The following is a 24,268-nucleotide window of genomic DNA, read 5'->3' on the forward strand; positions in this document are numbered from 1 at the left end:
AGAAAACAAAGCAGACGGCAGAGCAGGAGGAACAGTCTTGGGAAAAATTAAGGAAGATGAGGGAAGATAGGTGCGGGTCCCGCAGGTGCCCACTGGTGGGCAGTGTCTGCGAGGATGGAGGCCACTAAGAGGTGTACAGAAAAGGCTCAAACAGCTGGTGCTCAGGCAAGACCTGTTAGAGCCAAGGCTATTCAGTGGATACTCCTTTGTATTGGGAGGGAAAGAGAAAAGTACTGGGGTTAAACAGATTAAACAAAACTACTCAGGTATCCCTGATAATCCCCATCTCTAAGACCACTATGGAAACAAGGAAGTAGGATCCCAGAGGCCTGCCCATGCGTGCAGATCCATAAAATGAAGTCAACAGCTATGAGCACTAAAAACCAGAAAAACACTAAACATCTGGACAAAGAACCAGATGAAGAAAAACAGTGGCCTCCAGCTCTGACCTCGCAAGAAAGAAAATAACTACAAACAGATCACAACTGTGAGGGAGGACATAGCTAGCAACCCGAGTGACTGTTTCAGTCAGTGAGAATGCCGAAACATTAGGTATTTTAGAGGTCGGAGAGTTAACAGAAGAAATTACATGGGTATTGAGAGACTAAAAAAGTAAAAAGGGGACACAGAGATAACCATGCTATTAGTCACTGCAAGAAGCAGCCACAACCTTAGGGCTGAAGAAACAAAAGGGAAGATGTGGGGTTACCAGGACGTGGGTGCTCAAAGGAGGGACTGATAACAGGACTCAAAGCAGGGTGGGGAGAACAGGACACATACAGTATAATTGATACTTGGACCTTGGTTGGCGCCATGGCAGACTTGACGCCAAAAATTCCTAAATAAACTACAGACTAGAGCTGTAGCGACCACAGGAGAAACGCTGACAGGAGCTGAAAACAGCAAAGCCCTTTCTTCCCCTTGCTCCTACATTTCAGTCTTCTGCCAGTGCCTCCTACTGCCAGAAACCAACAGGAATCTAGCTGGCAAGGGAATCTGGGAGATGGATTTCGCAGAGCCCCAGCCCCAGCCTCACAGAACAAAGCAGAAAATGGTGGGCTTGAAGCTGAAACCACAAATAAACAGCCGGCACAGTTTGATATCCACATTTTCCCTATTAGGTTTCAAGTTCCTCGACTGAAAACTCTCCAATATTGGTTTTCTAGGAACCTAACCTTGAGAACCAGTGAATGTCATGAAGCTTTTCTGACTAAAAATCAGCTGAAATATTTCACTAAAACTCCTTTCCTCTGTCAGGACTGTAAATATTTCCTATCTATTTGGGACAGAAATTTCATAGGATAGAGCATAAAGAAAGACTTATAATTGAGAACACTGGCCAAATAAAACAATTTCTTCCAACAAAGGAAAATTCTTAATAGACTCCTAGCATTTCCAAAATCTGTTTAAATGCATGTCTCCTAATTCTCCTACACAAAGAGTTGGCCTCTGTATCGGGATGAGATTTGGGGGCCCTGAGAGGAACGAGTGTATTTGCTTTGCAGGTTAGAGAGATGTGAATCTTTGGGGCCCAGCAGGTGAGTAGTCACTCTCCGAGAAAGCTTCCAGTGACCCCGGTCTCCTAGAGCTCACACTTGCGGAGGCCCCTGCCATACTAAATAGGGCTGACCTGTGTAACCACAAGGATATTACAGAAACAACCATGTGTGATTCCCACCGAGTCAGAAGATGCTGTAGCTTCCATCTTGCATTCTTCTCTCTGATTACTCACTCTGGAAGAAGCCAGCCACCAGAATGTGAGAACCTTCTCTGTAGCTCTACAGAGACATTTAAGTGGCAAGGAACTGAGGCTTTCTGCCAGCAGCCATGGTACAAGCACACCCTCCAGGCCCAATCGAGCCTTCAGATGACTACAGTTCCAACAGCTTGACTACAACCTCTGAAACACCCAGAGCCAGCACCACCCAGCTAGGTTGATTGCAAATTCCTGACCCCCAGAAACTCTGTGAGATAACAGATGTTTATTGTTGTTTGAAGGCATTAAGATCAGAGGCAGGGGCTTCCCTGGTGGCGCAGTGGTTGAGAATCTGCCTGCCAATGCAGGGGACACGGGTTCAAGCCCTGGTCTGGGAGGATCCCACATGCCACGGAGCAACTGGGCCCGTGAGCCACAATTACTGAGCCTGCGCATCTGGAGCCTGTGCTCCGCAACAAGAGAGGCCGCGATGGTGAGAGGCCCGCGCACCGCGATGAAGAGTGGTCCCCACTTGCCGCAACTAGAGAAAGCCCTCGCACAGAAAAGAAGACTCAACACAGTCATAAATAATAAATAAATAAATAAAAGAACGTGAATTTCTAAAAAAAAAAAAAAAAAAAAAGATCAGAGGCAACCTATTATGGAGCAATAGATGACTAACATACTCTCAAAGAGCCCTCCTTGGGACTTCCCTGGTGGTGCAGTGGCTAAGAATCCGCCTGCCAATGCAGGGGACACGGGTTCAAGCTCTGGTCTGGGAAGATCCCACATGCCACAGAGCAACTAAGCCCATGCACCACAACTACTGAGCTCACGAGCCACAACTACTGAGCTCACGAGCTGCAACTACTGAGCCCACATGCTGCAACTACTGAAGCCCATGCGCCTAGAGCCCGTGCTCCACAACAAGAGAAGCCACCGCAATGAGAAGCCCGTGCACCACAACGAAGAGTAGCCCCCACTCGCCACAACTAGAGAAAGCCCACATACAGCAATGAAGACCCAACGCAGCCAAAAAATAAATAAAATTTAAAAAAAAAAGGATCTGCCGGCCAATGCAAGGGACACAGGTTCGACCCCTGGTCCAGGAAGATCCCATATGCCATGGAGCAACTAAGCCTGTGTGCCACAACTAGTGTGCCTGCACTATAGAGCCCGCGAGCCACAACTACTGAGCCCACGTGCTGCAACTACTGAAGCCCATGTGCCTACAGCCCATGCTGTGCCACAAGAGAAGCCACCGCGGTGAGAAGGCTGGGCACCGCAATGAAGAGTAGCCCTCGCTTGCCGAAACTAGAGAAAGCCCGCGCGCAGCAACGAAGACCCAACGCAGCCAAAAAATAATAATAATAATAAATAAATAAAAATTTTTAAAAGAAGAGCTCTCCTTAGTCATATTCTCTCATTCCTTAGTCAACTGGACAAGATTCGCTTCACATGCATTGCTCCTGGTCCCCTGATTGGGCCTGAAAGCATCTTCTAGTTTCATTAATGTGGTTTATTTAAAGAGTCCAGCTGCTCCCACCCTCTACACTACTCTTTTAACATATCTTGAATTTTCTGTCAACTAAGCCAACAGAGGAATTAGATGACCATGAGGTTTTAAGCCCCTTTAATATTGGAAGCATTCAACCAGATGATCAAAGGTTATAAAGTACTTCCTATACCAACTGGAAGGTGGGACTAGATGACCGGCAGGTTTCTAATCACACTAAGAAGGTTCTAAGACACAAGTCTCTGGGTGTGTCTCCCAAAACTGTGCAGTAATTCTCATCAGGTATAACTAAGTACTGAAAGTAGCCTGGAGTTCACAGGAAAAAAAAACAAAAGAATTAAAATGGCTTATAAACTTAAAAAAAAAAGATGCTCAGACTAACTAATAATTAAAGTAATGCAAATGTAAAAGAACTAGTAAAGCATTAATTTACATGTGCCAGATTGGAAAAATCCGCAAGTTTCAGAAAAGACATCAGGGCAAAGCGTAGAGAAACAGACATGGGGTGGGGGGGTGAATCAGTGCAAGCTCTTTGAAAGGCAATCTGGGCAATATTAAAATTTTAATTCCCCTTAGCCTGAGTGAGTCAGCACTTTCAGTTGAAATTATCTATTCTCCTGTGTGTAAGGACAAAATCCTATAAATGACGTAAATGGTCACCAACTTTAAAAATGGGTAAATAAATTTTAGTGCAACTATGCAATGAATAGCATGCAACCTATGAACAGAATGAGTTGTATCTATATATGGGCTGATATGAAACATTCTCAAGATATATTGTTAGAAAGAAAAACAAGATACTTCTTAGGATAAAACTTCTGCAAGGAGTTTTTAAAATGCCGTTCATAGTTGCCACTAGGAAGGGGTACTAGGGACTTGGGAGAAGGAAACCTCTTTGCTGTATGCTCATTTGTACTGCATGAGTACACTCTATTTTTAATTTCTTTAAAGTGGGGGGGGGGAAGCTTAATGCAGAAAATAAGAACAAGAGAAAAAAATACAGGGTTAAGTTATAGCTACTTTCCAAGTAATTTAAAAGGCAGTCCATCAAAGTAGCCAGGGTCTGGCTTTGGGCTTAAGACACTCACATGCACATTCAACCGTTAAAAATCATCTCAGAGAAGAAAGGTCCTTCGCACTGTCAGCGTGCCTCTCACTAATTGGGGAATGAGAGCTCTCTGGCCATCAGAATGCAAACCACTAACTCAATGACTGGAGGGATCCATGAGATGAACATCTTCCTGCCCTAAGCTTTGTAAATCATGAAATGTGATAAAATTGCCTTTCTTTGAATGTTTAGGCAAAGAGTGGCAAGGTGAAAGAAATAAAAAGGAGACAGCATTCATTTTACTGGCTGGTGGGAGTCATCCAGAGCACACAACTGCTGTTAAAAAGCTGGCTGCCCCCGCCGACTGCCTCTACCAATAAATGTCAGCCATGATTTTCTTCTCCATTGACCAAACCCTTCCTGAGACTCAGTGAGCACTTCCCAGATCAGTGATCCGCTTAAAAGAAGTCTAGTAACTGGCGGTTAATTATTCTCAGGGTGTGTGACACAGAAGGGAAACTGCATTCAAAAAGAACATTCTTTTTCTTTTTGGGTCAATACGTAAAAGATGAGACCTTCGTGTCTTAGAATGGGCTTGTATTTGCTAACAGGTGAGGCACTTTTGGTCATCTCGTGACAAATAAACTGTAACTGTCTAAAAACATTCATTTAAAAAAATAATAATTAAAAAAATAAAAACATTCATTTAAATGTTATCAAATATGACCTATGTTATGACCTATTTAAAAAGGAGGAAAATACCCAGAGTTTCCTAAAAACTTATTTAAGCAATGCTATCATGAGACTAGACTGAACCCTCTCAAAAACAACTTTACCAAGGCCTTCACCCAGATGTTCAGATTCTTTCTCAATTCAAACCTGACAAATGTCTAGAATTTTAAAATCTCCTTTTGAGTTACAGAAAAAGAGGGGGGAAAGGTGTAGAACCAGTTTTAACCAGTCTCTCTGGAGATTTTTAATCATTTTAAGGTTTAAAGAAAAATCATTCTTTTAATAATTAGAAATAAGTTTTAGTTGTAGATGATAAACTGTCAACCAAGCATAGGCCCAAAGTTAGTTTCTATAATCAAAACACTAATCCCTGAACTGAAGACTTATTTATCCAGAAAAGGCCAAGTGCCCAAAGTCATAATAAGTAGAGAACCTTCCAACTATAATAATTTGTCGATATGTATATAAACATGTTAAAAAGGACACATGTAACCCCTAATCACCACATCTCTGTACAATGTAAATTCCGTAAGATCGGGACCCTCATCCTTTCCTACAAAATGCCTAGCCCATGCAGGTGCTCACTAAAATCAAAGGAGCTTATTTTTATAAAGGTATCTACTTTCTTTTCTTAGAATTAAGATCTCGAAAGTTCATAACTATGTACCTTGTGGGTTTTGCCTAATCTTTATGCAAAAATAAAAGCTAAATTCAACTGAATTTTTCAAAGTAACATGAACTTTTAGTCTCATTATATGTTTAAATTCAGTAAGTTGTAATGTGTCCATGATCATCATTTAGGTACATTAGAAATTAAACAGGCCTTTGGTGACCACTGCAGGAATCTGATGACCACTCTGGGCTGCACTGCTCAAATGGGTGCCCATAGAATGTTCCTACACATTGAGTCACTGGGGGTGCCCCTAGGAAGTGATCTAAGAGACATGAGGGTAAGGTTAAAACCAGTTTCCTCACTGAAGAATTTCTCAGAAATTTGAACATTAAATATGCATCCATCAAGCAGAGGAGGTAAGTTTCCCAAGATTTGAACAGGAAACACTTTGTAATCTATGTGTGGTTATTGTTGGGTCTTTTTTCCCCTTAACATATATAAATGAATTATAGAGCTGTTTCCTCAAATTGGACATAAGCTCAACAGGGATCCACAGATTCCCTTCCCAGCACTGAGACCTGAGACAAGTTATTTAGTCATCAGATTCCCCACCTGTAAAATGGAAATAAAGATATGACTTAACTCATACTTTGCTGTAAGGAAATCAAAAACTAAAATATATTAATCAATCAATAATTGTTTTGACTATTATCATCATTCCTGTTTTAGGCTGCTTGGACTGCCATGAGAAAATACCAAAGACTGGGTGGCCTAAACAACAGAAATTTATTGTCTCAGAGTTCTGGAGGCTGGAAAGTCCAAGACCAAGATCCGGCAGGGTTCAGTTTCTGGTGAGGGCTCCCTTCCTGGCTTGTACCTTCTCACTGTGTCCTCACATGGTAGAGAGAACAAGCTCTCTGGTGTCTCTATAAGGACACCAATCCTACAAGATTAAGGCCTACCCTTATGCCCTCATTTAACCTTAATTACTTCCATAAAGGCTCCATCTCCAAATACAGTCACATTGGAGGTAGGCTTCAGTTTAGGAATTTAGGGAGGACACAATTCAATCCATAGCAATTCCCCTTCCATTTGATTTCTATTCTTTCACTCCTTAGTATCTACTACATTGTTGAAAGAATAAACATCTCAGGCTGTTGAGACGTGAACAAGTTTGTCCCTTTACTGTTGCCACAGACCCATAGAGAGTAAGGTTGTTGGTTTGACTCTCTGGGTCAAATAAATGAAGCCACTCGACCTTGAGAAGACAGAAGAAAAAAGAGAGAGAGAGAGAAAGTATCCTCTGGCTTCCTGACTCAGCCATCAGAAGAATATCAGGCTGTACAGCAAAGTGATTCAGTTGTACATTAAATCAACTACACACCAATAAAATTAAATTTTTTTTTAAAAAAGAAGAATATCAGGCTGTTTATCATTAAGGGATCAGACATGGAAAGAGTTGGGTGTGGGAAACATGGGCTCCACATACATTTTACAACTCTCCTCATCACCTAGTGGGGAAACCACTTTCAGAAACAAGATTTTGCTGCTGTTGTAGCTGCTGGATCAGCCAAATCCATAATTTTATGAATTAAGAAATTTCCACATGGTGCACATCAAATCAAGTAATCATAATCCTATGTGATGAGAATGTAAAAATGAAAAGCAACTAAAATTAAAAGTCAAAGAACAGACTAAAATAAAATGTTTGTCTTAAGCGTGACAATAACTAACACTAATATTAACATTTGAAAGGAATACAAAGAATGGAAGCATATTAAAAACAAAAACAACTGCATGTACTAATGAACAAATAGGAAACACCAAGGAGCCAACAACTCTTCAGCCAGAGGGAACCTCTGGGAACTCCTTGTCGGCATCACAGTGTTTGATGGCTGTGTCTATAATTCACACTCTCCTTAGGATGCCCTCCCTTTTGCCCCTCATCCTTCCTCCAGGCAAAGACTGATTCATCTTTCAAGCTGCACATATATATAACCTCGCTCCTATACTGGCCACATCCCCCAGGTTCCTCCTCAAACACATTTTTATACTTTAATTGAAGCACTCATTTTACCTACTGTAATTAATTATCTCCTCATGAGATGTGGAATTTTTTTGAGTGCACGGGCTAAATAAGTCTTTCTCATCTTTGTATCTCCAGTATCTGGCACAAGGCCTGACAGAGAGTGGGTATTCAGTAAATGTTCATTGAATAAATAAAAATGCCCATCTGGGACTTCCCAGGCAATCCAGTGGTAAAGACTCCGCGCTTCCAATGCAGGGGGCGTGGGTTCAATCCCTGGTGGGGAACTAAGATCCCACATGCTGTGCCGTGTGGCCAAATAAATAAATAAATAGAATTAATTTTAGGGACCTCTCTGGTGGCGCAGTGGTTAAGAATCTGCCTGTCAATGCAGGGGACACAGGTTCGATCCCTGGTCCGGGAAGATACCACATGCCGCAGAGCAACTAAGCCCGTGGGCCACAACTACTGAGCCCACGTGCCACAACTACTGAAGCCTGCGTGCATACAGCCCATACTCCACAGCAGGAGAAGCCACCACAATGAAAGCCCACGCACTGCAACGAAGAGTAGCCCCTGCTCACCGCAACTAGAGAAAGCCCGCACACAGCAATGAAGACCCAACGCAGCCAAAAATGAATAATTTTTTTTAAATAATTAATTTTAAAAATAAAAATGCCCTTCATTCATGAGGTAACCACAGGAAACAAACCCAAGTTTAAAAACAATTTATTTAGTCAAAGAAATACAATTTAAAGCAACTTTGACTATGGTAGGGGACACTGTACTTAACAAAACAGTAAAATTTTATTTTAAATGTTAAAAATTGTTCAACCCTTCAGAAAAATAACATGGCACTACTTATTTAAAGTCTCAGCAATCTGTTCATTCCTGACAGTCAGCTAGAATTTTATCCAAGGGAAACAGCCAACAGGGGAAAAAAAAAAAAACTCGTACAGAAATTTTCATTATTTAAAATATCAAAATATGAGAAAATCCTTACATAGGAGGAGAATGAGCAAAGTATCCTTCATCAACTCAATGAAATATTATGCAACAAAAAAACTGATAATTTAAGACTGCAGATATATGGGGCTTTTTCTTTTCAGTGTCTAAGGTTACATCTGGAACAGTTCACCATAAATTTATGTAAAGGATACAAAGTATGTCATTTCTGGCATACTGCAACCATTGACATTTTAAAAATAGAACTATTACATTATTGTTTAAGTAGCTCTATTGAGTTATAATTCACATGCCATACAAATTACTAATTTAAAATATACAACTCTAAATATATTCACAAAGTTGTGCAAACATCAACACAATAAATTTTAGAACATTTTCATTGCCTCAAAAACAAACCCCACACTCCCTAGCTGTCAGCCCCCAATCCTCCCATCACTCTCCTACCCAGCCCTAGGCAACCATTAATCTACTTCCTGTATCTACAGGTTTACCTATTTTGGAAATTTTGTATAAGTGGAAACATACAATATGTAGTCCTCTGTGACTGGCTTCTTTCTTTTAGCATAATGTTATCAAAGTTCATTCATGTTTTAGCATCTATCAGTACTTCACTTCTTTTTATTAACAAATAACATTCCATTGTACAGATATATCACTTTTTATTTATCCAATCAGTTGACGGACATTTGGATTGTTCTCATTTCTTAGCTATTATGAACAATGCTGCTGTGAACATTTGTATAGATGTTTGTGTGTGGACATGTTTCCATTTCTTTTGAGTATATACTGAGGAGTGGAATTACTGGACCATACCATAACTTTATTTTTAACAATTTGAGGAACTACAGACTGTTTTCAAAAGCAGCTGAATCACACATCTTCACCAACACTTGTAATTATCTGTAGTTTTTATTCTAGTCACCCGAGTAGGTGTAAGGTGGAATCTCACTGCGATTTTTACTTGCAATTCTCTGATAGCTAATGATGTTGAGCATCTTTTTATATGTTTATTGACCATTTGTATATCTCCTTTGGAGAAATGTCTACTCAGATCCTTTGACAATTTTTAATACGATTATTTGTCTTTTTATCATTGAGTTGTAATAGTTCTTTATATATTCTGGATACTCGCCCCTTATCAGACATATGATGTGCAAAAACTTTCTCCCATTCTCTGGGCTGCCTAAATATCATGGAGATTTCATTCCCACCATAATCCATATAAAACATACATGAATAAGGACTAGGAAAATTTACATCATACCCTTTTCTCTTTGAAACGATATTTCATTCCTCTTTTCCCTCAGAATTTCATCCTAACATATTTATGCTTGAAAGTCTTCTGATTTATTAATTCTCTATTGTACTTCACTGCAACAAAGAGTTTCATACATACATTAAAATTTTTAAATGCCTTTGATCTCCTGTGACCACAAAACTCTAAGCTTTAATGTTTTTCTTCTGGATTCAATTATTTTTATATTTTTTGTGTTTTTATTATAATTACTAATAATTATTGTATAATTATTAATAGGACACAGTAAGCATAATATTTACCATGATAAATAATTATTAAGTATAAGGAATAAATTTCATTGGTAATGCATGGTTTAATAAGGTGAATGGGGTTGGGGAAAATTAAGAGGCATTAAGATTCACCTGACATCAAAACTATGAACTGGTCCTTTGTTTGATGATCAGGGCTTTGAAAATCTTAGATCAATATGCCAATAGTAAGATTAGAGATGGAGGAGAGTGCTTTTTGTAAAACAGGAGAAGGCTATAGTAGAAGAAAAGGTGGGAAAAAAGATTCTGCATCATGCCCAGACCATGGGTGTGTTTTCAGGGAGAGGAGTTTCCCGAAAGAATACATCAGAAGTTAAGGATCTGGAAAGAGATTCCCTGGATAGTTTTATCCAGGCCTACATACCTCTTGGAAAGTCTTTTCGTAAGTGTACATGTTACCCAGTTGGGAGACAGCTGCAATCAGAGGGTCTTGTGCTCCTTCGGATGATTATGCATAATAAATACTTATTATATTACACAAAGTGTCTCTTTGCTAACATCTCTTTCTATACAGGACAGAAGTGGTACCTTAGGTGGAGAACGCAGCTTCCTTTCTCCAGTATTTCTTAATAAAATACGATGGGTCAAAGCAGTCAAGATAATTCAAATAATCAAGAAGGTTTGCGTTAAGCAGTTGGTAAGAAAAGATCCAAATGCTGATTAATTTTATGTAATTTTCTATCTTTTACTCTAAAATTTGATGGCTTCAAATCAGTTGCTACACTAGACAGCAACATATAATAAGCCTAAAATAGCTACTTTTAAAATCAGGCTTAAGCTTGACAAGAGCTTATGAGTGGATTAATATTGCTTACACTCGTCTAAACGTCACTTTGACAAACTACACGTTTGTCTTGATGACATCTCCCCCAGGCATATGGCGCTTCCATTAACTCTGGTGTTATCTTTGCAGCAGGAGAATATGCCTAATTGTTTTCAGAATATTCATAATTTACAAGGCCTCTCGTTGGTCATGATTCATAATTGCTTATAATACTGAGGGGAAAGATCCCTGCACAGATGCTATCCAGTGTGTGGGGTTTTTTTTTTAACTATTATTAATTTCAAAGAACAAACTGTTCTCTTTGAGGCAAACATTTAACAGTTATGATCCAAATTTTAGATGAAAATGTTACCTTATAAAGTGTAACACAAAAAAGATGTTAGGCTGAACTTTATCATGGCAACCTTGGGCAACTGAGAGAAACTGCAAATATGAAGTCAAAGAAGAATATAAATTCATGATTGGAATTTAACAATTTAATTCAAAACAATTCCATTCAACAAGTATTTATTAATAACTCTCCTTGCATAATACTCTATTATAAACATACGCAAGACAAACACACTTCAGCCCTTGAGTCTATCACCTAACTGGCAACATGAAATACACAAAGAATCTGAGGATTATAAGGGGATGTGTGATCCAAATATCCATCCCCAAACTTAGGTCATCATAATTCAGAACTACCCTCTGGGGAACGGATGACTTATAAAATCAGTTCCACGGTCATATTCCTCCCCATCCACCTTTCCTGCAGCGACACAAAAATTCAAACAAATCAATACAAATCTTGCCAAATAGACAATCTTTCATGAGATTAATTAAAGTAACTTTGGAAAACTGCTTGTCACACACAAGACCACAGAAAATGAGGATCTCGAGATCCTCTTTATAATTAACAAAGATTTTTAAATCTACAAGTTTACAGATGCTTTAAAAGGGAATGAAATGATTATCAACTTTTTTTTTTTGGGCCACACCACGTGGCTTGCAGGATCTTAGTTCCCCGACCAGGGATCGAACCCGGGCCCCTGCCGGTGGAAGCTCGGAGTCCTAACCAGTGGACCGCCATGGAATTCCCATTATCAATTTTTTAATCCCCTGGAAAAATATAAATAAATAAATGGGACCCTCTTTATGATTGTACGTAAACAAAAGATAGCATATGTGTTATACAATTTCAGAAATGATTATTCCCAAAAACCTTAATTCATCTCTTTTTTTTCTAATTATTAGCACATTTTTTCTAATTAGTTGCAAATAAAAACTAGAATGAACTTATTCTTAAGATTATCAGTTAATTTTCTAAAAGACGAAATCCCAATCAAGCCTTATATGCATAGTAATCATGAAATGTTGTTCTTCATTTTTAGTGGATTCACCTTCAATGAACTTTTTCCAGTGCCAATCATCCTTGAGCCTCCTATATCTTTCTAGTTCCAATTAATGAGCAACATTCTAGCCAGATCTAAGCCTACTCGAACTATCTGTGCTTAAAGGGGTTTTCTGCTGTGGAACCTGCTGCCATCTTTCTCCAACTCAGTCCCAGAAGCCCTTCCTGGCACCAAGTGTATTGTGTGTACTCCTCCCCTCCCCCACTTTGGCCTTTGTGCCCGGTGGCCCACGCAAGCCAACCACTGAGCAAGACACACAAGCTTCCCCAGACCACGAGTCTTCACGGATTCCATTGTTAATCACTCTGGAGTAGACAAACGTATACTTGTCAAAAATTCTTACAACAGTGGACCCTGGTCTAAGAATCTTAAATTCTTCCTGGAAAGCTAAAACATATTCTACTTTTATTCACTTGACATACTTGAAATTTAATTCATAAAACTGCCTCCCTACCACCACTACCAGCACTCTCCACCCCTTCACACCTCAGCATTTTGCTAATCCCTTTCTCCAAGATGGTCTGTCTTCCCAAACAAAAAACACAAGGGAAGCAAAACAGTGGGTCTCAGGTGGGCACTCTGCCTTTCTGAGGAGCTCCAGGCAAGAAGTCACCAAGTAAGCTAGGGCATTTTACCACATGTTCAGTCATTCACAAATCATATACCACAATTTGTATGATGCAGAGCATCTAGTGAATTCAGAGATGTTAAATGAGCAGCTTGGAGAAATAAGCCAAAGCCAGAATGTAAGAATCCTTGATTCCATGATGTTCCCATAAGAACAGGGATTTTTGACCCTACCAGACCAGAGCCACCTTTTGAGAGCAACCTTTGGAATCCATAGACACAGTACACACAGAGAAAGAGAGAAAACTGTAGTATAAAGGCAAATAAAGAGGAGTAGTTTTTACCATCTTTCATATGTGTAAATTATGTGCATACATATTTTAAGATGCAAATAGGCATGGCTACACTAAATGATTTAATGATGTAAGATGCTTGCAACTATCTTTAATGAGTAAATTTGAATTTAAAAGAAGTAAAATTCATTCACCGGACTGTTCAACACTTTTTATTGGATATCTTAAAATAAAGGCAAAGTGTGTGTGGGGGGAGAGTGTATTCATAATCATTATATTGCCCACAATGTGTACTGGTACAATTCAAACACCACAAGCAGCACTCCTACAGGTGAAGGGATTTGCCAAAATGGTGGACATGTCTTTGAAAAGTTACCAATAAATCAAAGTACAACTTTTGAAGTATTCAGCAGTTACATTTCTGAAAATTTCAGAATACATTAAAACTGGGTCAAAAAAATTTTTTGTATGTTAAATGGGGTTAGGTTTTTGGCTCAGATAATTATAGACAGATATTTCACCAACCGAACCTCCAATAGGGATATTCTAAGATTTTGCAGGATGCACAGGATAAGCTTTCACTTGTTTGGTATTGTTCTGTATACTACAGAATGTCTAGCACCTCTGGTCCTCCACACACCAAACACCAATAGCGCACTCCATTCTTTTGGACAACTGAAGTCAGTTCTCACCAATTTCCAAAACACTACTTGAGGAAGCAGTACCCCTCCCACTGAGACCCAGTGAATAAAGCTGTTCGAAAAGTACTGGCTGGGGACTAACAGGCACCAGATCCAGTGCGAGGCACTAGGGTCAAAGTGGTAAAAAGAACAGAGCTTAGAGCATAGTGGAGAAAGTGACATTAAACAACATCCAAGGGCTTCCCTGGTGGCGCAGTGGTTAAGAATCCACCTGCCAATGCAGGGGACACGGGTTCGAGCCCTGGTCCAGGAAGATCCCACATGCCGCGGAGCAACTAAGCCCATGCACCACAACTACTAAGCCTGTGTTCTAGAGCCCATGAGCCACAACTACTGAGCCCGTGTGCCACAATTACTGAAGCCCACAAGCCTAGAGCCCATGCTCCGCAACAAGAGAAGCCACCACAATGAGAACCCCGCGCACGGCAACAAAGAGTAGCCCCCGCTCGCCACAGCTAGAGAAAGCCCGCGCACAGCAACGAAGGCCCAATGCAGCCAAAAATAAAATTAATTAATTAATTAATTAATTTTATTTTTTTTAAAAACCCAAGTAATTATGTCAATACAAAACATTCTAAGTACTATGAAAGAAAATTAATAAACTAATAATTTAGACGGTGGGGTGGCATCTGACTTTAGAAGTTTGTGGATCAGTGGAAGTATTCTATTAACTTGGAGACATAAATAGGGTTGTCAGCTTTTTGATTTTGCCATGAAAGATCATTTTTTTAAAAAATAAGAACTACCATTTACAATCACTGTGGTAACAAGAAGGCAGGAAAATTATTTCTGAATTTTAAAAAAGTGGATAAAACAGGAACACTTTTAGTGTAGTGGAAAGCCTCACTCACTACATTATTATTTTTCTCTTTTTGTTGCAGGCTAATAAAAACTTATCAAAGATTGGCATTTTGTGACCAGAGCACAAAATCCTTGCTGCTCCAAGTGTGGTCTGTGGACCAGCAACATCAGCATCGCCAGAAAATTTTTGAGAAACGCAAAACCTCAGGCCCCACCTCAGCCCTACTGCATCAAAATCTGTTAACAAGACCCCCAGGTGATTCACATCCACATTAAAGTTTGAGAAACACTGTCCTAGAATAGATACTGCCCCTGCAATGGCTGAAAATCAGCCATACCCATCTACATGGAAGATTCAAAAATGATCTTTAACACTCAAGAACCATTTTTCTCAAAGAAGGTAACTGAAGGATCCTGGAAAAATGAGGGCACAGGATGAAATATAAGGCAGATGAGCTGGCATCCTAAGGATCAAACATCTTTCACCTTTTAAATCTGATGACCTTGAAAAGTAGTGGGGGGCATGGTCAATCACAAACAACATTCACAGCTTTGCAGTAGACTTCAGTAGCATGAAACAGAGTTCCCCAGCTTCTGTGCAAGAGACCGCATCCGGGGAGTGTGCTAAATGCTGAGTCTTGTTAGGATTGCTAAGTCTTGCCATAAGACAAAAGCAATTTTTATCACTAGCCGTCAACAAGTCAACCAGCTGTTTAGGTAGGTTGACACACGCTACATTTTAATTCATGTCTTAGGATATTTTATCCCACAACTGGTTTTTCTAACAAAGAAAATCTCTCTAGATACATGTTAATTACTGGCAAAGACATGAGGCACAGACTCATGCCTCTTTTCTAAGCCACTTGGTTGGAAAAATAATTGCCAGTACAGTGCAGTGCTTTTTCAAGACAAAAGAAGAGTTTAAGTATAGATCTCTGCTAACCAATAGGGTAGCTGCTAGTCACATATGGCTACTAACCACCTGAAATGTGGCTAGTCCAAACTGAAACATACCGCAAGTATAAAATACATAAGTGGATTTTTAAAACTTACTCCCCAAAAAAGTTAAACAACACAATAATAATTTTTATACTGATTACATGTCCAAATTATAATACTTTAATATATTGGGTTAAATAACATATAAAATTAAAGTTACCTATTCCTTTTACATTTTTAATGTGACTACTAAAAATTTTTCATTTTCTAGTAAATTTTAATGTGGCTTGCATTATAGTTCCACTGGACAGTACAGGTCTAGAAGCACATGAGATTTACACATGCATTGACCTTAAGTTTAAAAAAGTATGGAGATAACTGCAGAAAACATGTATTTAGGAGGCAGCCAAATTTAAAAGGGGACAGAAAGTGTTCAGCAGATCTTTTTATTTTAACAACTGCTGAGCAAGAGGGCCCTTTCTGAAATGGGGGGGGGGGTGGTCCCTGGACTTACATCCAAAGAAGAGAGAAATAAAAATAATATTTAATAAAAATAAAGTATTAATATTTAATAAAAATAGAGAAAGGGGAGGAGTTGATACAAACTGAAGCGCAATCCCAGTGATGATGAGTTCTCTCAGAGTCTAGGAATGCAGAGGAGTGGAAAAGATAAACAAATTCCATTGACAAGACCTAATAATTTCCTGGCCTGAGCCACTCAAATCACTAAACTTTCCCACCCCTACATGGGGAAGGTAAAACCACAATCTCAATACTTGAGTCAGATCAAGAAAGGTGCTACATGTGGCGCACAGCCAGGGGCTGACCATGTTGGTTTGCAGAGATGACACTATAAATGGAAGTGAACTCACACTTCTTCTTCCGTTGTACAAAGAAAAACAGAAAAACTTCCATGAGCTTAAAAAGTAGATTCAAAACTTACTTTTTTTAACACGAAGACCTTACGTACCTGCGTTAAAACAGCATCCCCAACAACTGGAAAATGGTGCTGGGTCGGTTAGTTCAGGGACGAGGCTACGAATATGAAACAAGCAAAGGAGCTGAAACCATCTCCAATCTGGGCAGATTCCTCTCATTCCTGTCTCGGGAACAATCCCATCACTTAGGAAATCTGGATCTCTGCCAACATGCTGCTTGTGCAGTCGGCTGGGGGATGGGGGAGGCGGGTGGAAATGTCTGGGCAGCTGGCTTTTATCACAAAGCCTTCTCTCTTCGAAAGGCTTACAATGAATTTCCTAGACATGATATAACACAATATTTTAAGGGTTTAGTAGTACAAAAATATCACATTAAAAAAAATATGTGTCCAAGGTATAAGAAGCCAATAACTACATAAACGGAGTCTGATGCAAATATTAAAACACCATATTCCAGCGGTTTTTAAATTCCTTTCATTAGGCTTAACCTCAACACATCTATATGGGGGAAAAAGAAACTCACATATTGAGAGCTTAATAGAGGCACCAAGTACTTCCCTACCTTATCCCACTTAAGAATGACTAACTTCTGATAGGAAATTTACTGCGAGCCATTCATGTATTGAAACTCATGTGACCCTAACAACCCTATGAGGTAGGTATTATTAGTATCCCCCTGTTTCAAGATACATGGAGAGGTTAAGTATCACACAACCAAGAGGTGTTGGAGCCTGGACAGGACTGCAGGTTTATGACATCAGGCAGCTGGGCACCAGCACCCTGAATTCTCAGCTAACACATGAAATTGCCGCACAGCCTTCACTCTCAGATGAGGAGACTGAGGCTGAGAGATTAGGAGACATCTGTTCATCGTAACAAAGGGACTGCATGGGGGAGCACGGACTCGAATCCATATCTAACGCTGAATTCTTCTCATAAGCAGCTTCCTGTTTTCACCAAACCTTTGCCCCAGCTTGCAATACTGTCAGAAGTCATTTATCCCTATTCCCCAAGGGAGGGTTGCGAGCCACGTCGTCTCCCTTCTCTTCTCTTAGCCAAACTGCCAATATTCCTACTATAGTATGAGCTTTTGGCCCTTGAGGCATCTGAAAAATACAAAATAGGATTTATGCTCTTCACAGCTATGTACAATTAAGTATTCAGGTCTATAAATCTGTCATAGAATATGGAAAATCAAATGCATTTGTCTGAATGGAGAAATTAGTGGGTGATTCATATTATTTCTCATTAATATATTATAATATTCAGGAAATTAAGTACCATTTTGAAATCCACATTATTAGAGCTTTTAGGTCACACACCTTGCCTGATTTGATCCTAAATGCAATGTCCTTAAATCCTGACTTTCTTGGGTGAAGCAGAATAATGGGGTCAAGTTAGGAGGACAGGAAACTTTGGTTCCAGACCCAGCTCCACTGTAAGAATAGAAAATTGTGGCTTGGGGCACAGCACTCACCTTCTTGGAAGGCAATTCCCCCCTCTACAAAACAGGGCTGAAAATATTTATCCACTACCTCACAGGGCTGTTGCAAGAACTGACTGAGATAACCTGTGAAATTGTTCTGTGAACTCTGAAGCCCTGCAAAATCTGTTATGAATATGCAGTGACGCTCTTGCCTGATGTTAGCCAGCAGGAGAAGGGGCTTCAGGACCTCTGATGATGGCAAAGAGGGAGACAGCAGTCTGTCCCTCTAATCCCACATGCCCAATAATTCACCCTCCAGGTGAAATCATCACTGGATTTTCAGGGTCAGGAGCTGTGTTCTTAAACAACAGTGAGAGATAATAAGCACTGATTTAAATAAAAGGCTTGAGAACTCCTGGAAGGCACAATCACCACTGCAACTCTCATCCAAACAAGTCTCCAAGGGATGTCTGAGGATGGTCTAGGGGAGCTTTCATTGCTAGACCCTTTGATCAAGTGCAAGATGGGTGAAGATTTTAACCTTAAAATTACTTAAAAATGAATTGACACACATAATGCTTAGGTGTCTTACTTTTTTTTTTAATCCACTGAAAAAAAAAACTTAAGAAAAACAAACCTAATACCTTAAAATCTAATGTTCAGAACACTTCAGATATTCCTTTTCAGATGTTTTTATTTTCCCTCCTTGTGTCACATTATCGACATGCCAGTATCCAAGTCTATTACCAAGCCTGCCAAAGAGATGCATATATGGAGAATAGCCCTTTTTAAAAAAGGCGCAAAATAGCTAAAGATCTTCAAATTCAACTACAGTAACAGCTGCCCCTCTCTTAAAATAAAGGATGCCTAATTATTGGTATTCATGTGGTCAGACTATACCCTCAGAAGACACAGAGCCACCCTTTCAGACCACAACAGAAATCCTTTTAAGCCATTTGACATCTTGCACAGTACAGTTTTAGACCTGCACATATGTCTCAGTTAAGGGCAGAAAATTCACATGATTACAAACGCTAGAAAAAAAAAAGTTTAAGACAAAGAGGCCAAAATTTTTAAAAGAAATACATAAAAGAAACAGAATTTTTAAAAATTATAGTACAAGGAAGCCAGTGCACTGACGAATGGCACATTACTACGTTAATGATGGAAACTATGAATATTCATTGCACAATAGTCATAAATAGAATGAAGGGATACCAGAGAGTGCAGATGGGGCAAAACCTCAGAAAGCTTTTAAAAGAAAAAAAAGAAGAAAGAAGGAAAGAAAACACATACAGCCTTAGACAATACTATTTAAGTAAGGGTCCCTGGGTGGAAACTTTGATCTAAGATAAGATAGGACAGTAAAGAAGGAATTTCCTTTCAAAAAGGTAAATAAATAAACAGTATAAAATACCCAGAATGACAGGAAGAGCTTTCAGTAAAAACACACTCAGGCTAGTCTTTGCTTAGGATGTTTGGGATAATCACTACTAAGGTTAGTAAGTACTGCCACACCCCCTCACATCCCCAACTCCCCACTTAGAGAAGGAACAACCCCAGATAAAAATCCAACGCACTGATGTGCAATCTTGAATGTTTAATTTGTATGTATCTTGGGAATAAGGAGGAAAAACCAAAGATGCAAATAGAATTAACCCCAAAACACGTGCTCATGAATCACAGATTGTGTTTCTCCCATTAGAAGCTAGAGACTTCTGGGAAAAGTTACCACACTGGACAGATAGTTGTTTTAAAGGACAGTTTCAAGATAAGGACAGAAACCCCATAAGCTCTAGATGAGCAAAAACTAACCATAGGGGCAAAAAGACGTGGGTACTAAATTATTGACAAGACATAACATCTGGCCTGTACTGTTTAATTAGATGAGAAAGAATCCTTCAGGCAAATGCCACAGGATGGATGGTACTGGAGGAAGCACCTACTCTAAGTAGGAAAATCAATTTATTTGCAGCACTTTCATTTTGTTTCTCAATTAGTCCCACATCCAAGGGCTACCCTAATACACTCTTAGCATTCATTTGCAACTTAAAAGTCACTACTGAGGCCCGCGCGACTAGAGCTGAGAAGCCCGCGCACTGCATCGAGGGGTGGCCCCCGCTCGCCACAGCTAGAGAGGGCCTGTGCGCAGCGGCGAAGACCCAACACAGCCAAAAAAATAAATAAATAAATTTATTTAAAAAAAAAAAAAAAAAGTCACACAGTTCAAGTAAATGTAACTCAATCGTCATTTAAGTGCGAGGAACTTTCAGTGTTCCTTTCAAAAGGCCAACAATCCAGCAGGTCCCTTCCAGCGGCTACTTTAGCCGTCGGGAAGGGGGCTGTCTAGGTCACCCCCAGTTCTGCCACTTCACCAGCCCTGGAACCCTGGTCTGGTTGCTTAACTTCTCTAAACCTTAGTTTCCACGTCTGTAAAAGTAGAAATACTAATGCCAATGATGGGGAAGACTAAATAATGTGCACAAAGAAAAATCATTTAAGGGTTTGTCGTTTATTTTTTCAAGTCTCATCATCAGTAAATGACTGGTGGGACTTCCCTGGCAGTCCAGTGGTTAAGACTCCATGCTTCCAGTGCAGGGGGCGTGGGTTTGATCCCTTGTCGGGGAACTAAGATCCCGCATGCCACGCAGGGAGGCCAAAAGATTAAAAAAATAAATAAAAATAAAAGTTTGAAAAAAAAATTTTTTTTTAATGATTGGTGAATTCCAGAAAAGAGAGGGAGAAAGAAAAAAGAAATATTATGTCTGAATTATGGAAATAAATTCACCAAAAAGACCAAAAGTATGTTCTCTGTTTGTTTATTCTTTCAAGCAACATTTATTCAGCACATACTAGGTGCAAAGCACTAAGCTGAACAAACAAGTATAGAGAGAGGGAGAAATTATCTCTGCCCCCAGGAACCGAACGCCCCGTTGAGGAAATAAAAGATGATTTTAAGGACGCGAATATATGTTCAGACAACAGGTCCCAAGATCTTGATATGAAGCGCCTATGAGGGGATAACATACTGATGGGGAAAAAAAAAAACAAAAAACAATTCCTCAACACATGGGCACAGGACACACAGATAGGGACAAGGGGCCTACCCCTGCCAAGACAATGAATAGGTTCCAGGAAAAATGTTGGTAACCAAGAAAAGGAACCAAAAAGACATCATCAGGAGAACCTACAGGGGAGGCATCGACCCAGAAGTGAGAAAGCACGGGATGATTTTCCTCCCTCTATATAAGAGGTAATCACCGTGGATCTTTCTGGCAACTCCTGTCGACAGATGCACACTGTAGATGTGATGTATGTGTGCACTGTTTCCTACTAAAACATTAGTTAAGAATGCTCACAAATGGACTTCCCTGGTGGTGCAGTGGTTAAGAATCCGCCTGCCAATGCAGGTGACACAGGTTCGAGCCCTGGTCCGGGAAGATCCCACATGCCACGGAGCAACTAAGCCCGGGCACCACAACTACTGAGCCTGCACTCTAGAGCCCACGAGCCACAACTACTGAAGCCTGCGTGCCACAACTACTGAGCCCGCATGCCTAGAGCCCGTGCTCCGCAACAAGAGAAGCCACCACAATGAGAAGCCCGTGTACCGCAAGGAAGAGTAGCCCCCGCTCACCGCAACTAGAGAAAGCCCGTGCGCAGCAACAAAGACCCAACGCAGCCAAAAATTAATTAATTAATTTTTAAAAAAATAATGCTCACAAATGCAGAGCCCCTGACTGTCTCCTAAAATCCCATCCACCAAAACCCATGGAGCTGACAAACCCACCAGTGGACATTCCTTTCTGCCGGATCCAGTCAACACAGGGTCATGGCAAGGCCACTGAGATGGGAGAGAAGGGGAGCAGTGGCAGGAGGAAGACTCAGCTTGGACTTCACAGTTTCCCCATCTTTAAAATGAGGAGGTTCCTAAAATTTGATCACTGGTGTTCCACGATAAAGTCAGCCATCATGTGACCTACAGACGTGTGAGGGCTCACGTGGAGAGAAGCATGACACAAACGCCACTGAGCATGAGGGACGCTGGCCCGCTATTGTGCCACGTCTATTATAGGATTTACAAGCGTTATCTGATTAATCATAATAACACTGCCAGGTACATGATCCTTGATGTACAGATAAGGAAAAGGAGGTGCACAAAGATTGTCTGGAGGGTGGGAGTGGGGAACCCCAGCTGGACTACAGGAGAAGTGAGATCCCAAAGCTCCTGTTCCTGTGTTTTCCCACTCTCTACCCAGCTTCAGAGAGAGCTCAGGGTGGAGATGTGCAGCTACACAGCCCTGGAGGGCACACAGAGTAACAACCAGGACAGCCAGCACCAACCACTTGAAAATAAAAGAAATCTCGGGAAAAAACAAAATACCCAACGCATCAACCGTTGAATCAAAAGTTCCCGACACTCATCCCCAAACTGGTGATCTTCGCTGATCCCCAAAACGGTGGTAGAGGTCCCACTAAAAGTTCATAAACATTTTTCAGGTTTCTAAAAATACCCTGTGCGAACGGCAACATCTTGCAGGACACACTTGTGGCTTTCATCACAGAAACATTTAACGTACAGACTTTTAAGACCAAAGGAATGTCAAGAAGATAACGAATAGAAAGGCATCTCTCGATCTTTCAAAAATAAATGTAAGAATTCCTCAATACAACCTTCAAGTAATTAAACATAATTGGCAGTTCTCTAACACAGAAGGCTTAAAAAAGTCACCAACAAAACTATGACATGTATCTGAGGACCCTTTGATTATTAAATATCTAGAGAAGTAGAAATAATCACTATCTTATGCTCATTAAATTTTTTTATTTTGAAAAGACACTCATCTGAGACCTAAGAAAAATGATAGCCTTCATTTAGAAAGTTACAAGCATCAAGAGGAAAAAAAAAACTGATAAAATCATTCCATGTAATACTGGAAAGGAAGAGATAAAAAAATTATTTGCAGATGACATGATTATATACCAAGAAAACCCAAAGGAAACCTCTGAAAAATAGTGGAGCTAACACAGTTGAGTAAAATAACAAAACGCAAAATAAACACGTCAAAATCTACAGGAGCAAAGCAGAAACAAGAGAAATTCATCCTCATCCTTAATTAGCAATTATTTTCTAAAAGATGTCTCACAATAGCATTACTGACAAATAAAAAAAGCAGGTCATAAAAATTTTTTAAACTACAATACTTTATGGAGAGATCTTTAGCTTTAAAAAAAGGCTTAAACGATAGTAAGAATATCCTATGTTCCCGGATGAAAAAAAAACTGTAAACTTATGGAAAGGATATTTTTTAATAGCATTGAAAGAAAACTTTTTACTAAATGTACAACTTAAGTTTTTAAACTTCAATTTTTTTATATTATCTGTATTTTTTGACTTTTTCATTAATGACCAGGTGTTATTTTACAATGTAAAAATATAACAGTGTTAGAATTAATAACAATAAAAATACCAAAAGTTTTCAAATGCAATCTTTGAGTTTTGAGGCTGTATTTTAATCAAATTTCCAGTTTTCTTAAACCCCTAAATATGTGTCAATTGAGTTATTAGAAATCAGTTTAACACGACTGAGCAGCCAGGCACAAAGAAACAGGAAAAAACTAAGTTTCATTTCTTTCCCTTCCTTTAGTCTCAAGATAAATGTCATTTGAAGTTTAAAAACAAAAGATAGGTGTTACAACAAGGATCAGCGCATCATACTAGTCACTGGCCTCAGAGGTGAAATGCCCAATGGAAGTGGAAACTAGTTAGAGGCTCTCACATGTGAGTTAAATGGTCCCCAAACAAACAGCAGGAAGGGCTGGCAAATACTTTCATTTTAAAAGTAAATATTAACTTAATGAGGCTGCTGACCGGAAAACTGATACTGCTCTCTTGAGATTTTCACTTCCCTGCTCCTTCTCATCGAAAAAGAAAAAAATACTAACAAGGCACCCATTCTTCTATTTCTGAGCCCACTGACAAGTACCAGAGAAGAATCTAAAAATCACTCTTTATGTCTGTGCCCACAAAACTTCCCAACTCGACTGGTTGTAAAAGCAGAAAGACAAAGTAAATCAAACAATATACGTGCCACAACTAGTCCATGAAACGCAGTAGGGAGCATAAGGAAGTTCAGGTGTTTTTTTAGGGGCCATAATTCTGCTGTCCCATTGCAGAACCAGGGCCAATCATTATAAAGCATCTGTCTTGCTTGCCTGCCTGCCTCTTTGCCCTTCTTCTACCCTTACCTGCACCAGT

General features: G+C 39.8%; 1 protein-coding gene across 4 annotated transcripts in view; it reads right to left on the reverse strand.

Annotated features, from left to right (window-relative positions):
• The window catches only part of CDK14 (cyclin dependent kinase 14), a 567,195-nt gene that overhangs the window by 520,988 nt on the left and 21,939 nt on the right, over positions 1-24,268 (reverse strand). Inside the window, exon 1 of one of the 4 annotated variants that reach the window (XM_068549144.1) lies at positions 16,616-16,636. The exons of the other annotated variants lie outside the window; for them this stretch is intronic. The gene's annotated coding sequence lies outside the window, so the exon portion shown is untranslated. Of the gene's footprint in view, positions 1-16,615; positions 16,637-24,268 lie in introns of those variants that run through there. 4 annotated transcript variants of the gene reach the window in all.

The sequence above is a fragment of the Eschrichtius robustus genome, chromosome 8 (genome assembly GCF_028021215.1).
Source record: "Eschrichtius robustus isolate mEscRob2 chromosome 8, mEscRob2.pri, whole genome shotgun sequence".
In the NCBI taxonomy this organism is placed as follows: Eukaryota; Metazoa; Chordata; class Mammalia; order Artiodactyla; family Eschrichtiidae; genus Eschrichtius; species Eschrichtius robustus.